Below are 17,212 nucleotides of genomic sequence, written 5' to 3'. Positions count from 1 at the left end.
CTCTGCAATGGCTAACACATGCCTTGACTGAGGGAGATCTGAACGAGTATCTACAAAAGATACTTGTGGGTTTCTCATTACTTGTCGAGTACGCAAGGAGTAACGACATTCAGGTTGGTTATCTGACTGAGTATTTGAGGTAGAGGGTACAGAGTCAAGAGGATTTTCAGCATCTGTCACATTAGTCTGGGTAGCAATATCATCAACATCGCATACTAATTTCATATGATCTAAATGCGATTCTTTGTACTTACCAGTACTAATTTCTCTAACCTTATACTTATTACCAGAGATATGTTCTACAACTCGATAAGGTCCGACAAACTTTTGATCGAGCTTAGGCATTTCGGATGTTTTGTTGAAATTTGTCAGCATTACTCTTGAACCTACTTTGACTTTTGATGGCTTAGCACGGCTATTAGTTACTCTAGTAAATTCTGCTGTTGATTTATGAAGTGTTTCATGGATTCTTCTAAAAACACTTTGAGCCATGCTGGTACGAGTTGCTACGAAATCATCAAGGTTGTAATTAGGTTTCGTAGTGGAATATAACAACTCATAGGGTAAACGCTTGTCTACACCATACAATGCATAATGTGGAGTATCACCTATGGAAGCATTGTAAGCAGAATTTATGGCACATTGAACATCTGGTATGACTTCATCCCAAGTTTCACTATTGGGGTTGATAGTGGCTCTCAGGACATCAAGTACTTTCTTATTGGTTCTTTCGGCTAACCCATTGCTGGCAGGATGATGAGGAACAATGGTGGATTTAGAGATCTTGTATAAAGTACACAAATTTTCAAGAATCTCATTACAGAATTCACCTCCATTATCTGTTACTAAGGACTTAGGGGTGGTATGCCTGCAGATAATGCGTTCTTTAAACGCTTTAGCTACTGTCTCTGCAGTCTTATCTGCAATAGGAACTAACTCACAATATCTGGTGAAATGGTCTACCATAACACACAGATGTTTGTTGCCTTGGAGGGAACATTTAAAATTGGTTAACAAATCAAGGGCAACTCTTTCCCACGGTTCGCTAGTGGTTGGGTACACTTGGATTGGATTAGGACCATTGACATTTCCTTTATGTTGCATACAGACACTACATTTCTTAACATACTCGGAAATGTCAGTTGCCATACGTGGCCAAAAGTATTTCATTCTGGCTTGTTTCACAGAACGATCCATACCAGGGTGTGCAACACCTGGTGCATCATGAACTAGCTGTAGAGCTACGTTCACTAGTGACTGTGGAATTACTAACTGGTAAACTCTTCTGCTTGGAGTACCCAACTCGGCTGTTCGATACAGTAATTCTTGGCTCATTACAAAGTCACTAATGGGTGCTGGTGGCTTCACAGTAAGAATAAGATCTTCCTGGAGCAGGAATCGAATCACACCAGACCACATGGGATCTGTTCTTTGGGCATTTTTGACATCCTCGACAGTAAATGGAGGATCTGCAGTAACTACACTAACGTGTCGCGATAAAGCATCTGCGACTACATTCGACTTGCCAGGTAAATGTTCAAAAGTGGGATTGAACTCTTGGATAGTCAAGGTCCATCTGGCTAACCTTCCAGTAGGCTGTTTGTTCTGGAATAAAGGTATCAGTGGTGCATGGTCTGTCAAGACATGAACAGGGTACTGGTAAATAATGTCTCGGAAGTGCTTTAAAGACCATACTATTGCTAAAGCTTCTTGCTCCGTTACTGTATAATTACGTTCAGCCTTCGTAAGGACTCGGCTAGCAAATGCAACTGCGTTGTACTTGCCATCAGTCTTCTGAGCTAGTACGGCACCTATGCCAATTGAACTAGCATCAGTTGTCAGATAGAAGGGCTTAGAAAAATCTGGGAATTTCAAAATTGGAGCAGATGTTAACTTTTCTTTTAGAGTTTGGAATGCTCTTTCTTGACGGAAGGTCCAAACAAAAGGAGCATCTTTCTTAAGCAATTCAGTTAGCGGAGCAGCTATGGAAGAAAAATTGGCAATGAAAGATCTATAAAAACCTGCTAAGCCCACAAAGGATCTTACGGCATCAGCAGTTTTGGGAGTTGGAAAATTTAGTACTGCAGTTACTTTACTTTGATCAGTCGTAACCCCTCTAGGAGTGACTACGTGACCCAGAAACTTAATTTCTGATCTGAAAAATTGACATTTGGACAGTTTGATCTTTAAATTGGCTTCTTCAAGCTTGCCAAGTACTATATCAAGTCTTTTCAGGTGTGTATCCACGTCTTCGGACATGACGATTACGTCGTCTAAGTACACCATAAGTGCTTTACCTATAAGACCTCTAAAGATGTTGGTCATGAGTCTAGAGAACGTGATAGGAGACGATCGTAATCCAAACGCCATACGGAGGAAGTGATAATGACCTGTGGGAGTGGAGAATGCAGTTAACTCTTGGCTGTCCTCGTGAAGAGGGACTTGCCAAAACCCTTGTAACAAGTCCAGGGTCGAGAAGACTTTGTTATCTCCGATATTGCGTAAAAGGTCACCTAGTACAGGAAGTGGGAAACGATCTGGAATGGTTTTCGCATTTAACTTCCTAAAGTCAATCACCGGGCGCCAAGTGCCATCCTTCTTAGGCACTAGGATCAAGGGCGCATTCCAGGGTGAATTGCTATGTGCAATAACTCCATCATTGAGCATTTGATTGATCAGTTCCTCTGCGACAGCAACTTGGGAATGAGGCATTCTGTACGCAGGTATATAAATAGGTCTAGTACCAGGTTCAAGTGGAATACGATGGGACAATAAGTTCGTTATACCCATCTTCTCACCTGGTAAGGCAATGGCTTTACGACGTTTGTTCAACAGCGTCAACAAGCGCTGGACTTCGTCTGGGAAATCAGTGGGAGCTAAGTCTTTCTCCTCAACTGGTGGGATAGATTGATCCAGTGGAGTGGATGAGGTCTCCACTGTTGAAATAGCACCGACCCACTGGTCAGGTGGCACGTCATCCTGTACTTGAACAGGGTAAGGATAGTGAACTAGGTCAACGAGGTTGGTATTTGCTCTGAGACGAACACTGTGACCCAAAGTGTTAGCAAGGAGTAAATGGATCTTACTGTCTCTTACAACGTGTAAGGAAGGTTCAACAAATAAACCTTTGACCTTGCAGGAATCACTGTCAACTAGGACGTTATCACCATCTGGAACATTAGGAACAACAACAGACACTCTAGTGAGAGCACTAGCCGCAACAGAGACGTCTTTCTGCAGACGGCATGTGACATCAACAAGAGATGGCATTACTAGTTTCAAGTAATCGTTTTCTGACAAGGCATCCCCTGTGGAGAAACTACTACTCGAACTAGCAGTCATTGCAGGGATAGGCTGTGCACTCAAGGCAGTCTGAGTGTCCTCGGACACTTGAGGCAATGGAACACTATCTTGCAAGTCTGAAGGTGTAGGTGGAACACAGATGGGAGTGACAGAATTACCAGTGCCTGACCGCTTGGGTACGCTACTGGAGAATGCATTGGCTTGTAAGGACTTAATGCGTACATCATACTCTGCAGCAGTATGACAGATTTCTGATCCAAGCTGGTAACCCCAGAATGGAACGATCAAGTCGTCAATTTGGGCATGCCATCGGTACGGGTCGAGCACAATGCGTAAGTCTCGCATGGAAGCAAATCCCAGTAGAAGGTCACCAGGGAAAGTAATCTGGTCGACAACAAGAAAAGCAGCAGTAAAGTCTCTGCCTTGGATAGTAAAGGTGAGCGAAGTCTGACCTCGGACTCGCAGAAGGGAACCAGCTACTCCACTAAGGGAGGTTACAGTAGTTGGTTCAACGAGGAGGACACGTCGTAACTGCTTCTCTTTAAACAAGCTAGACCTAATGATATTAACTTGCGCACCAGAGTCCATGAACACATGAACGGGCGCATTATGGACAGAAGCTTGTACTAAAGGACCAATCGTTTCGTTAGGAGTTATATGCAAACAGAAAGGTGGGTTGTCATCGGAGAAGGCATTTTCTACTTCATCCCCAAATTCCTCTACGTCAGAGACGTGTGAAGCAGCATCAACAGCAGGGCTGTCAATCTCAAGGCTGGCTAAGGCTTCATAGGAATTCTGGACTGGGATGGTGTACTCGTTATCACCTACTACTGTCACGACTGGACGAGTAGACTTGGGCGCTCGGATTCCCCCGAATTGGAAGAATGAGCCTGGTTCTGGTTAGTTTGTGAACCACGACGTCTGTTTCCTCTCCTGGCTCTGCGGTTGGAACGGCCACGGAAAGATCTAGAGTACTGCAGGTTGTAGAGAGCATTGCACTCAGATGTGTCATGTCCATGAATTCTATGATAAGTACAGTAGGGAAGATCTGACTGGTACTCATCATCAGTACGACGCTTCTTAGGGTGACTGTCATGACAATTAATAGCGATATGGCCACGGTAACCACAATTGTAGCAAACTCTTTGACTGTGGGTACTGTACATACTACGAGTGCTACGGGAATGATAGCTCTTAACACTTGCTTTGGATGATGGACGCGAGTGATTAGGTTTTGGTAGTAGCACAAACTAGAGGAGGTACAGGATTGGACAAGGTGTTTGGCCTAGACTTACGATAAGGGAAGGTTCCCTCGGGACACAAATTTCGTACATGGATTAGAGCTGCAAGCGGTCCCATAGTAGCATCTAGCGGACTTGAATTGTATACATACATAGATGTCGGTGGCATTAGTTGTTTAATAACTCCAAATGCAGCTAATTTGGCAAACCCTTCAAGGGCTGGTTTATCGTTATCTTTAAGGTACTTGGAATTTTGACCTGCTTTAACGAATGAGGACATTAGGTTATTAAGACGAAGAGCAAACTCATCTAATGACTCTTCTGGTCTCGGAGCTGTGCAAACTAATTCTTTGAGAACAACGAACGGATCGGTTTCTCGCACCGGTTCAAGATAATTGCGAATTAACTGTTCATAATCTTGCCACCTGGTTAGATCTTGGAAGTCCTTCATACGAATTAAGTTAAATACATGTGAGGCTGCTGGAGAACGGGCTAGACTCTCCTTTCCGATACTTATTAAACAACTCTCAGATGGAAGACCATCAACTGAAGCATCAGCTCTGGCTCTAACTGCGGTAAACCAACCTTCAAGGTTGTCTGGGTCACCATTGAACAATGGCATAGCATCATACGGATCACGACTGAAATTACGCAGGCTAGAAGTCTGAGTATATCTATTGTTTGATAAGGAGTTACTCGAATTTTGGGCTGATGCATTAATGGTTGTACTAGCAGCATGTGCTGAGGCATCGCTTGAGAAAACTTGAGACATATTTGCAAAATGTAAAACAAGAATTTAGAGAAACTAAAGAAAATGGTAACTGAGGAACACACGACACAGTGAATTAAATGGGAAGAAAATGCTTAACGATTCTGCATAAGTAATTAAAAATTGACAGGTCACACAGTAAGCAAAGAACTCACAGTCACAGAGAAAATGCTTATCTGAACAGACAACACTTTGAAAATTAAGAGAACTTGTACTTTACTCAAATCTGATTTGCTCAACTTTTGAATGAATGGCACAGTGAGTTTTCTTTACTTTCAATGCAACAGGGAAATACACAATAAAATGATAAAATGGACTCAATAAAACTTGTGCAAAAATTAAAGCAGAGACACAATTCACTAAAATAAAATAAAATGGCACAGACGAATAAAATATTATGCACAGAACAGAGCATAAGAAACTGCACTGAAGTAAACTGTAGCAATATTGCAAATAATTGCTAATCAAAAAAAAAAAACACTGCATAAAATTTCTGCAAGAAAAACTTTAATGGCAACACAATATTTGCACAAGAATTATTGCAAAATGAGTCAATGTGCAATAATAAAAATTATTACACACACAAGAAAAGAAATATATCAAGGAATGAACACTTTAACTCTTAACTGCAATTTAAACAACACTTAACAAGCAAAAGAACAATTTACTCTAAAAGGAGAACTTAAAATTTGCACTAAGAGTGAATTTGTTCAATGAAACATGAAAAAAATAATAGGTGCTGAAACACAGAACATAAAAAAAGCTTGAACACTTACAGTGATGCAGAACACTTACAGTGATGCAGAACACAACACATCAACATAAACACAATACTAGAATTTTCTTGCAATGAAACTTGATGTGTGAAAAATTTTGTAAAAATGATTTCTTGCTTGCACAAAATAATGGCACTATTGTCTGTGGAAATAAGACAAATTAGACACTGGCTAAATGAAAGAATATGAACACAAGAATGTTCAACACACAGGGAACAAAACAAAAAATACACAAATGCTGGGAAGAAAAAAAAATATAACAGACAACACTGAGTTGTGATGCAGAATAAAGCTGATAAATTACTGAATTACTCCACTGAATCACTAAGAACACAAGGTGATTCTGAAGTGTAAACACAAGTTCTATACTGCTCATATGTTGCACACACAACAAAGGAAAAACACTAAGTACTTACTTCAAGTGTATAAAAAGACACACAACACAACAGACATAAGATAATGCACGAAAATTAACACTGAATTAAGGAGACTAAAAGATTATTGCAATCAGTACATGATAAACACTGAGTCTGATCAAGAGTCACTGAATGTCACTAAGAGAAAAATCACTGGAAACACAAAAGAAATGTCTCAACACTCGCAAATGTCTCTATGAAAAAAAATATTATCGCTGTAACGACTTGGTGAAGAATAAGGTAGATGGAGAAAGGTTGGAGGATTGTTTATGTCGTCTTGCTGCTGTCCTCTGCACACGTGATCGTAGAATTGCGCTTACATCGACGGAAGACACACACAGGAGGTTTTTAACGGTGGCGCGAAAACACACTCTAGCTCTTGACCCCCTATGTGGTCCTTAAAATATGGTGCTACAACCCTTAGTAGTGCGCCAAAACACTGGTAGGGGTTGGGTGATTACCACAACACAGTGAGAGTAGTTGGGTTTGTGGGTTAACAGGGCTGAGACTGGCAATGGTGAGACACACGTGGTCGTGGGTGGCTGGTCCTATGGGTTGAATGGCGTAAGTCTCACTGAGGACAGCCACACTGCCACGAAGATATAACAAACCCACGAATTACCACAACACCACAAGGATGAAAAAGAGCACTCAGAATGGCTTGGAGCTTGAATCACAAGCGATGAAGACTACTCACGTGGCTTGCTTGAGTACTGGGGTAAGACTCCTGGGTTACTTGCTAGCTGGCTTATCTTAACCCTTCACACAGAATAGCTTGATAACTTCACACGATGAGCACAGCAGAGGTGGAAGCTGGCTTGGCAGGCAAAAGAATTGGATGAAATAGACTAGGCTCGACTGTTGTTCTGCTCCCTCACCACAGACTGGAAGCTGGCTTATTTTGCAAACTCGGGCCAACCCCTCGAGAGTGATGCAAATAAGCAGATAAACACTAATACAAAGAGACTGACCAGTGAATGGTGTAGAAGCTGGTAGGAGCTTGGGCGGGAGAACTGGCTTGAGGAAGCTGGCTGGCGTTAACCTCGGTAGGCCTACTGGTGACACGAAATGGCCGTCTTGCTGGTCGAAAGAAATCTCCGTACATCGGCGTAATTATCAATTTTACGCCCACAATGCTGTCACCATTTATCGTAGGGGTTCTTAATGGGAGATATCGAGGGTTGAAGGTAGACACACTTGTTGGATGGTAACGATATATATTGTCAGACTCTGATGATGGGAAATGGAGCCCACTGCCTTGCCTGTCTTCGCCTGTCTAGGTCTACATGCCGTCTGAGACCGGGGCAGAGGTACGAGCGTACACATGCGCATCCCGTGACGTCACACAAAGTCAGAGGCCTACAAGGGATCTCCTATCTAAAGCACATGGATGATACTAATATGCTATGCTATATAACACAGGGATCAGCAACTATGCTGACAATGAGTCCGAGCTCCTGGCCCCGCCTCTTCACTGATCGCTACTAGGTCACTCTCTCTGAACCGTGAGCTTTATCATACCTCTGCTTAAAGCTATGTATGGATCCTGCCTCCACTACATCGCTTCCCAAACTATTCCACTTACTGACTACTCTGTGGCTGAAGGAAAACTTCCTAACATCCCTGTGATTCATCTGTGTCTGCAACTTCCAACTGTGTCCCCTTGTTACTGTGTCCAATCTCTGGAACATCCTGTCTTTGTCAACCTTGTCAATTCCTCTCAGTATTTTGTATGTCGTTATCTTGTCCCCCCTATCTCTCCTGTCCTCCAGTGTCGTCAGGTTGATTTCCCTTAACCTCTCCTCGTAGGACATAACTCTTAGCTCTGGGACTAGTCTTGTTGCAAACCTTTGCACTTTCTCTAGTTTCTTTACGTGCTTGGCTAGGTGTGGGTTTCAAACTGGTGCCGCATACTCCAATATGGGCCTAACGTACACGGTGTACAGGGTCCTGAACGAATCCTTATTAAGATGTCGGAATGCTGTTCTGAGGTTTGCTAGGCGCCCATATGCTGCAGCAGTTATTTGATTGATGTGTGCTTCAGGAGATGTGCCTGGTGTTATACTCACCCCAAGATCTTTTTCCTTGAATGAGGTTTGTAGTCTCTGGCCCCCTAGACTGTACTCCGTCTGCAGTCTAGTTTGCCCTTCCCCAATCTTCATGACTTTGCACTTGGTGGGATTGAACTCCAGGAGCCAATTGCTGGACCAGGTTTGCAGCCTGTCCAGATCCCTTTGTAGTTCTGCCTGGTCTTCGATCGAGTGAATTCTTCTCATCAGCTTCACGTCATCTGCAAACAGGGACACCTCAGAGTCTATTCCTTCCGTCATGTCGTTCACAAATACCAGAAACAGCACTGGTCCTAGGACTGACCCCTGTGGGACCCCGCTGGTCACAGGTGCCCACTCTGACTCCTCGCCACGTACCATGACTCACTGCTGTCTTCCTGACAAGTATTCCCTGATCCATTGTAGTGCCTTCCCTGTTATCCCTGCTTGGTCCTCCAGTTTTTGCACCAATCTCTTGTGTGGAACTGTGTCAAACGCCTTCTTGCAGTCCAAGAATATGCAATCCACCCACTCCTCTCTCTCTTGTCTTACTGCTGTCACCATGTCATAGAACTCCAGTAGGTTTGTGACACAGGATTTCCCATCCCTGAAACCATGTTGGCTGCTGTTGATGAGATCATTCCTTTCTAGGTGTTCCACCACTCTTCTCCTGATAATCTTCTCCATGATTTTGCATACTATACATGTCAGTGACACTGGTCTGTAGTTTAATGCTTCATGTCTGTCTCCTTTTTTAAAGATTGGGACTACATTTGCTGTCTTCCATGCCTCAGGCAATCTCCCTGTTTCGATAGATGTATTGAATATTGTTGTTAGAGGTACACATAGCGCCTCTGCTCCCTCTCTCAATACCCATGGGGAGATGTTATCTGGCCCCATTGCCTTTGAGGTATCTAGCTCACTCAGAAGCCTCTTCACTTCTTCCTCGGTTGTGTGCACTGTGTCCAACACATGGTGGTGTGCCCCACCTCTCCATCTTTCTGGAGCCCCTTCTGTTTCCTCTGTGAACACTTCTTTGAATCTCTTGTTGAGTTCCTCACATACTTCACGGTCATTTCTTGTTGTCTCTCCTCCTTCCTTCCTTAGCCTGATTACCTGGTCCTTGACTGTTGTTTTCCTCCTGATGTGGCTGTACAACAGTTTCGGGTCAGATTTGGCTTTCGCTGCTATGTCATTTTCATATTGTCTTTGGGCCTCCCTTCTTATCTGTGCATATTCGTTTCTGGCTCTACGACTGCTCTCCTTATTCTCCTGGGTTCTTTGCCTTCTATATTTCTTCCATTCCCTAGCACACTTGGTTTTTGCCTCCCTGCACCTTTGGGTAAACCATGGGCTCATCCTGGCTTTTTCATTATTCCTGTTACCCTTGGGTACAAACCTCTCCTCAGCCTCCTTGCATTTTGTTGCTACATATTCTATCATCTCATTAACTGGCTTCCCTGCCAGTTCTCTGTCCCACTGAACCCCGTTCAGGAAGTTCCTCATTTCTGTGTAGTCCCCTTTCTTGTAGTTTGGCTTCATTCGTCCTGTCCTTCCTGCTTCTCCCTCCACTTGTAGCTCTACTGTGTATTCGAAGCTTAAAACCACATGGTCACTGGCCCCAAGGGGTCTTTCATATGTGATGTCCTCGATATCTGCACTACTCAAGGTGAATACTAAGTCTAGCCTTGCTGGTTCATCCTCTCCTCTCTCTCTTGTAGTGTCCCTTACGTGTTGGTACATGGAGTTTTCCAGTACCACCTCCATCATCTTAGCCCTCCATTATGTATCTTGGCCCCCATGCGGGTCCAAGTTCTCCCAATCGATCTCCTTGTGGTTAAAGTCACCCATGATCAGGAGCTTTGCCCTGCATGCATGAGCTCTTCTGGCCACTCTAGCCAGTGTGTCAACCTTCGCTCTATTGCACTCGTCGTACTCTTGCCTTGGCCTCCTGCTGTTCTGTGGTGGGTTATACATCACTGCTATTACCACCTTGGGACCTCCAGAGTGAAGCGTTCCCGCTGTGTAATCACTTTCTTCTCCGCTGTCTCCTCTCTCCAGCTCATCAAAATTCCAGCGATTTTTGATCAGCAATGCCACTCCTCCACCCCCCCTGTTCCCTCTGTCTTTCCTCAGGATTTGGTATCCCATTGGAAAGATGGCATCAGTTATCATACCTGTAAGCTTGGTTTCTGTGAGAGCTATGATGTCCGGTGATGCCTCTTTGACTCTTTCATGCCACTCCTCCCACTTATTTGTTATACCATCAGCGTTTGTGTACCATACCTTCAGTTCCCTTTCCAACACTGTGGTTTGTGGGGCCTGTGAGGGTGGGAGACCTGGTGGCATACTGTGGGATTCTATAGCTCGGTGTTGGGTGGAGGCTGTGGGTATGGATTGTAGTGTGTGTTGGGATGGTGTGATAGGTTGTATGGTTCTGAGAATAGTTGTTTGTGTGCTTGCCCTTGCTGTTCTGTTCTGCTTTGACTGACCTCTGCTGGTTCCATCCTTTTCTCTTTTCCTAGCTCCTTTCCCTTTTTTGTCCTCTCCCTCAGCTGCTGTCGTTCTGATTTTGTTCTGTCTCTGTCTAGGAACACCCCCTTGTACTCTTCCGAGTATTTCAATCATGGTTTCTCTTGGAGGATCCTGTTCCGCACTGTTTCCGTCCTGAGAATCAGCTTGATTGGTCGGTTTCTCCCCTTCGAGTACCCCCCTATTCTCTGAAAATTTACAATCTCGTCCATCTCTTCACCTATTTCCGTGATGATTTTCTCAATCTCCTTACTTTCTTCCTGCTGCCTTTCAGTGTGTGTCCTTTCCTCTCTCTCCTGAAGCCCATGGATAAACACTGATTTTGCCCTTTCCTCCTCCCATTGCCTCACCCTCTGTGACTCTGGATCCTGCCTGTATGTGGTCAGTTTCTCCCTTGATTTTTCCAGTGGCTCTTGATAGCATGGTTGTGCCTCAGCATTCGACCTATCACCCTCTCCGTCTGCAACCAGCTGTTCTTCCCTTCCACTCCTTGGCTCTTTTTGGCAGGTTGATATGACCTTAGCATAATTCATAATTCCTTCCTTCCTGTTCGGCCTCGCAGCTTCATATGCTGTGTCTTCTCTGGTCACTGCCCCTGTAACTCGCTTCAGCCTATTTATCTCAACTTCTAGGACCCTTATCTTGGCTACTGCAGTTTCGACTTGTGCCTCCCAATTCATTGTCTCCTTCTCCAACCTCTTTTCCAATTTCACAGAGAGCTCTTTCTCCATTTTTTCAGAAAGCTCTCCTAATTTTCTCTCCCACTCTTGTTCCATCCTTTTCCACTGCTCCTCCATCCACTCCTCCCTACCAGAGCCATTCTCATCTGATCCTTGGTTCCTGCGAGTCCCCACTATTTTTTTTTTTTTTTTTTTTTTTTTTTTTTAGAGAAGAGAGAAGGGAAAGGTAGAAGGAGAGAGAGAGGGGAAGAGTGAGAAGGGAAAGGGGGAGAGTGTGAGAGGGGGAAAGAGAGAGAAGGGAAGGGAAGGAGGGGGGAAGAGTGAGAAGGGAAAAATGGGGAAGAGATGGAGAGAGAGAGAGAGAGAGAGAGAGAGAGAGAGAGAAGGGAAGGTAGAAAGAGAGAAGGGGATAGTGAGAAGGAAAAAGGAGAGAGAGAGAGAGAGAGCGAGAGAGAAGGGGGGAAGGTGAAGGGAAAGAGAGAGGGGGATATTGAGAAGGGAAAATGGGGAAGAGAGAGAGAGAGAGAGAGAGAGAGGGGGGGGGAGAGAGTGAAGGGAAGGGTAGGATAGGGGGAGATTGAGAAGGGAAAGTGGGGAAGAGAGAGAGAAGAGAGAGGGAGAGAGAGAGGGAGAGAGAGAGAGAGAGAGAGAGAGAGAGAGGGAGAGAGAGAGAAGAGAGAAGAGAGAGAGAGAGAGAGAGCAAAGAGAGGGGGAGAGAGAGGGGGGGAGAGAGAGAGAGAAGGCAAAGAGAGGGGGAGATGGAAGAGCGAGAGCAGAGAGAGGGGAGAGGGGGGGGGAGAAAGAGGGGGGAGATGGAAGAGCGAGAGGGGGGAGAGAGGCTAGGGGAGAGAGAGGGGATGAGGGGGAGGGGAGAGATAATGGGAGGGGAGAGATGTTAGAGGGGGAGAGATGTTAGAGGGGGGGAGGTGTTAGAGGGAAGAGACGTTAGAGGGGAGAGATGGGAGAGGGAAGAGAGAGAGATAAGTAGAGAGAGAGATATAGGTAGAGAGTGAGATAGGTAGAGAGAGAGATAAGGATAGGAAGAGAGGGAGAGAGAGAGGAGCGAGGTTCAGATGGTCAGTTCACAGGATGGTGTGAAATCCTGGGAATGTGTGTGTTTGTAGATGAATGGTTCAGAGAACCGACATGTTGATAAATTAGACACATGTGCAACTCTTGGGTATCTTTATTGAGGAAACGTTGATGAAGCCACTGTGTGGCGAAACGTTTCCTCAATGAACATACCCAAGAGTTGCACATGTGTCTAATTTATCAATGTGTGTGTTTGCGTGTTTTTTACAGCTTACAAGTGCTTGTTCCTGTGTGTGTGTGTGTGTGTGTGTGTGTGTACTCACCTAGTTGTACTCACCTAGTTGAGGTTGCGGGGGTCGAGTCCGAGCTCCTGGCCCCGCCTCTTCACTGATCGCTACTAGGTCACTCTCCCTGTGCCGTGAGCTTTATCATACCTCTGCTTAAAGCTATGTATGGATCCTGCCTCCACTACATCGCTTCCCAAACTATTCCACTTACTGACTACTCTGTGGCTGAAGAAATACTTCCTAACATCCCTGTGATTCATCTATGTCTTCAGCTTCCAACTGTGTCCCCTTGTTACTGTGTCCAATCTCTGGAACATCCTGTCTTTGTCCACCTTGTCAATTCCTCTCAGTATTTTGTATGTCGTTATCATGTCCCCCCAATCTCACCTGTCCTCCAGTGTCGTCAGGTTGGTTTCCCTTAACCTCTCCTCGTAGGACATACCTCTTAGCTCTGGGACTAGTCTTGTTGCAAACCTTTGCACTTTCTCTAGTTTCTTCACGTGCTTGGCTAGGTGTGGGTTCCAAACTGGTGCCGCATACTCCAATATGGGCCTAACATACACGGTGTACAGGGTCCTGAATGATTCCTTATTAAGATGTCGGAATGCTGTTCTGAGGTTTGCTAGGCGCCCATATGCTGCAGCAGTTATTTGGTTGATGTGCGCTTCAGGAGATGTGCCTGGTGTTATACTCACCCCAAGATCTTTTTCCTTGAGTGAGGTTTGTAGTCTCTGACCCCCTAGACTGTACTCCGTCTGCGGCCTTCTTTGCCCTTCCCCAATCTTCATGACTTTGCACTTGGTGGGATTGAACTCCAGGAGCCAATTGCTGGACCAGGTTTTCAGCCTGTCCAGATCCGTTTGTAGTTCTGCCTGGTCTTCGATCGAGTGAATTCTTCTCATCAACTTCACGTCATCTGCAAACAGGGACACCTCAGAGTCTATTCCTTCCGTCATGTCGTTCACAAATACCAGAAACAGCACTGGTCCTAGGACTGACCCCTGTGGGACCCCGCTGGTCACAGGTGCCCACTCTGACACCTCGCCACGTACCATGACTCGCTGCTGTCTTCCTGACAAGTATTCCCTGATCCATTGTAGTGCCTTCCATGTTATCCCTGCTTGGTCCTCCAGTTTTTGCACCAATCTCTTGTGTGGAACTGTGTCAAACGCCTTCTTGCAGTCCAAGAAAATGCAATCCACCCACCCCTCTCTCTCTTGTCTTACTGCTGTCACCATGTCATAGAACTCCAGTAGGTTTGTGACACAGGATTTCCCGTCCCTGAAACCATGTTGGCAGCTGTTGATGAGATCATTCCTTTCTAGGTGTTCCACCACTCTTTTCCTGATAATCTTCTCCATGATTTTGCATACTATACATGTCAGTGACACTGGTCTGTAGTTTAATGCTTCATGTCTGTCTCCTTTTTTAAAGATTGGGACTACATTTGCTGTCTTCCATGCCTCGGGCAATCTCCCTGTTTCGATAGATGTATTGAATATTGTTGTTAGGGGTACACATAGCGCCTCTGCTCCCTCTCTCAATACCCATGGGGAGATGTTATCTGGCCCCATTGCCTTTGAGGTATCTAGCTCATTCAGAAGCCTCTTCACTTCTTCCTCGGTTGTGTGCACTGTGTCCAGCACTTGGTGGTGTGCCCCACCTCTCCGTCTTTCTGGAGTCCCTTCTGTCTCCTCTGTGAACACTTCTTTGAATCTCTTGTTGAGTTCTTCACATACTTCACGGTCATTTCTTGTTGTCTCTCCTCCTTCCTTCCTTTGCCTGATTACCTGGTCCTTGACTGTTGTTTTCCTCCTGATGTGGCTGTACAACAGTTTCGGGTCAGATTTGGCTTTCGCTGCTATGTCATTTTCATATTGTCTTTGGGCCTCCCTTCTTATCTGTGCATATTCGTTTCTGGCTCTACGACTGTTCTCCTTATTCTCCTGGGTCCTTTGCCTTCTATATTTCTTCCATTCCCTAGCACACTTGGTTTTTGCCTCCCTGCACCTTTGGGTAAACCATGGGCTCATCCTGGCTTTTTCATTTTTCCTGTTACCCTTGGGTACAAACCTCTCCTCAGCCTCCTTGCATTTTGTTGCTACATATTCCATCATCTCATTAACTGGCTTCCCTGCCAGTTCTCTGTCCCACTGAACCCCGTTCAGGTAGTTCCTCATTCCTGTGTAGTCCCCTTTCTTGTAGTTTGGCTTCATTCGTCCTGGCCTTCCTGCTTCTCCCTCCACTTGTAGCTCTACTGTGTATTCGAAGCTTAAAACCACATGGTCACTGGCCCCAAGGGGTCTTTCATATGTGATGTCCTCGATATCTGCACTACTCAAGGTGAATACTAAGTGTGTGTGTGTGTGTGTGTGTGTGTGTGTGTGTGTGTGTGTGTGTGTGTGTGTGTGTGTGTGTGTGTGTGTGTACTCACCTATTTGTACTCACCTATTTGTGGTTGCAGGGGTCGATTCACAGCTCCTGGCCCCGCCTCTTCGCTGATTGCTACTAGGTCCTCTCTCTCCCTGCCCCATGAGCTCTATCATACCTCGCCTTAAAACTATGTATGGTTCCTGCCTCCACTATATCACTTTCTAGGCTATTCCATGGCCTGATTACTCTATGACTGAAGAAATACTTCCTAACATCCCTTTGATTCATCTGAGTCTTCAACTTCCAATTGTGACCTCTTGTGTCTGTGTCCCATCTCTGGAACATCCCGTCTTTGTCCACCTCGTCTATTCTGCGCAGTATTTTATATGTCGTTATCATGTCTCCCCTGACCCTCCTGTCCTCCTTTGTCGTCAGGCCGATTTCCCTCAACCTTTCTTCATAGGACAATCCCCGTAGCTCTGGGACTAGTCTTGTTGCAAACCTTTGCACTTTCTCTAATTTCTTGACGTGCTTGACTAGGTGTGGATTCCAAACTGGTGCTGCATACTCCAGTATGGGCCTGACGTAGATGGTGTACAGAGTCTTAAACGAATCCTTACTGAGGTATCGGAACGCTATCTGTAGGTTTGCCAGGCGCCCGTATGCTGCAGCAGTTATCTGATTGATGTGCGCCTCAGGAGATATGCTCGGTGTTATACTCACCCCCAGATCTTTTTCCTTGAGTGAGGTTTGCAGTCTTTGGCCATCTAAACTATATTGTGTCTGCGGTCTTCTTTGCCCTTCCCCAATCTTTATGACTTTGCATTTGGCAGTGTTAAATTCAAGGAGCCAGTTGCTGGACCAGGCTTGTAGCCTGTCCAGGTCTCTTTGTAGTCCTGCCTGATCCTCATCCGATTTGATTCTTCTCATTAACTTCACATCATCTGCAAACAAGGACACTTCTGAGTCTATCCCTTCCGTTATGTCGTTCACATATACCAAGAACAGCACAGGTCCTAGGACTGACCCCTGTGGAACCCCGCTTGTCACAGGCGCCCAATCTGACACCTCGTCGCGTACCATGACTCGTTGTTGCCTCCCTGTCAGATATTCTCTGATCCATTGCAGTGCCTTTCCTGTTATGTGTGCCTGGTCCTCTAGCTTTTGCAGTAACCTCTTGTGAGGAACTGTGTCGAAGGCCTTCTTGCAGTCCAAAAATATGCAGTCGATCCACCCCTCTCTCTCTTGTCTTACTTCTGTCACCTTGTCATAAAACTCTAGTAGGTTTGTGACACAGGATTTTCCTTCCCTGAAACCCTGCTGGTTGTCAATTATACACTTGTTTCTTTCCAGGTGCCCCACCACTCTCCTCCTGATGATCTTCTCCATGACCTTGCATACTATACACGTTAGTGATACAGGTCTGTAGTTTAGTGCCTCATGTCTGTCTCCCTTTTTAAAAATTGGGACTACATTTGCCATTTTCCATACCTCAGGGAGTTGCCCAGTTTCAAATGATGTGTTGAAGATCTTTGTTAATGGCTCACACAATATTTCTGCTCCCTCTTTAAGGACCCATGGAGAGATGTTGTCTGGTCCCACCGCCTTTGAGGTGTCAAGTTCACATAGCAGCTTCTTCACCTCCTCCTTGGTTATATGTACCTCATCCAGCACTTGCTGGAGTGCCTCCCTGTTCTGATTTCTTGGAGTCCTACTGGTTTCCACTGTAAATACCTCTTTAAATCTTGTGTTGAG

The sequence above is a fragment of the Cherax quadricarinatus genome, chromosome 10 (assembly GCF_038502225.1).
Source record: "Cherax quadricarinatus isolate ZL_2023a chromosome 10, ASM3850222v1, whole genome shotgun sequence".
NCBI lineage: Eukaryota > Metazoa > Arthropoda > Malacostraca > Decapoda > Parastacidae > Cherax > Cherax quadricarinatus.
This window is presented reverse-complemented; position numbering follows the sequence as displayed.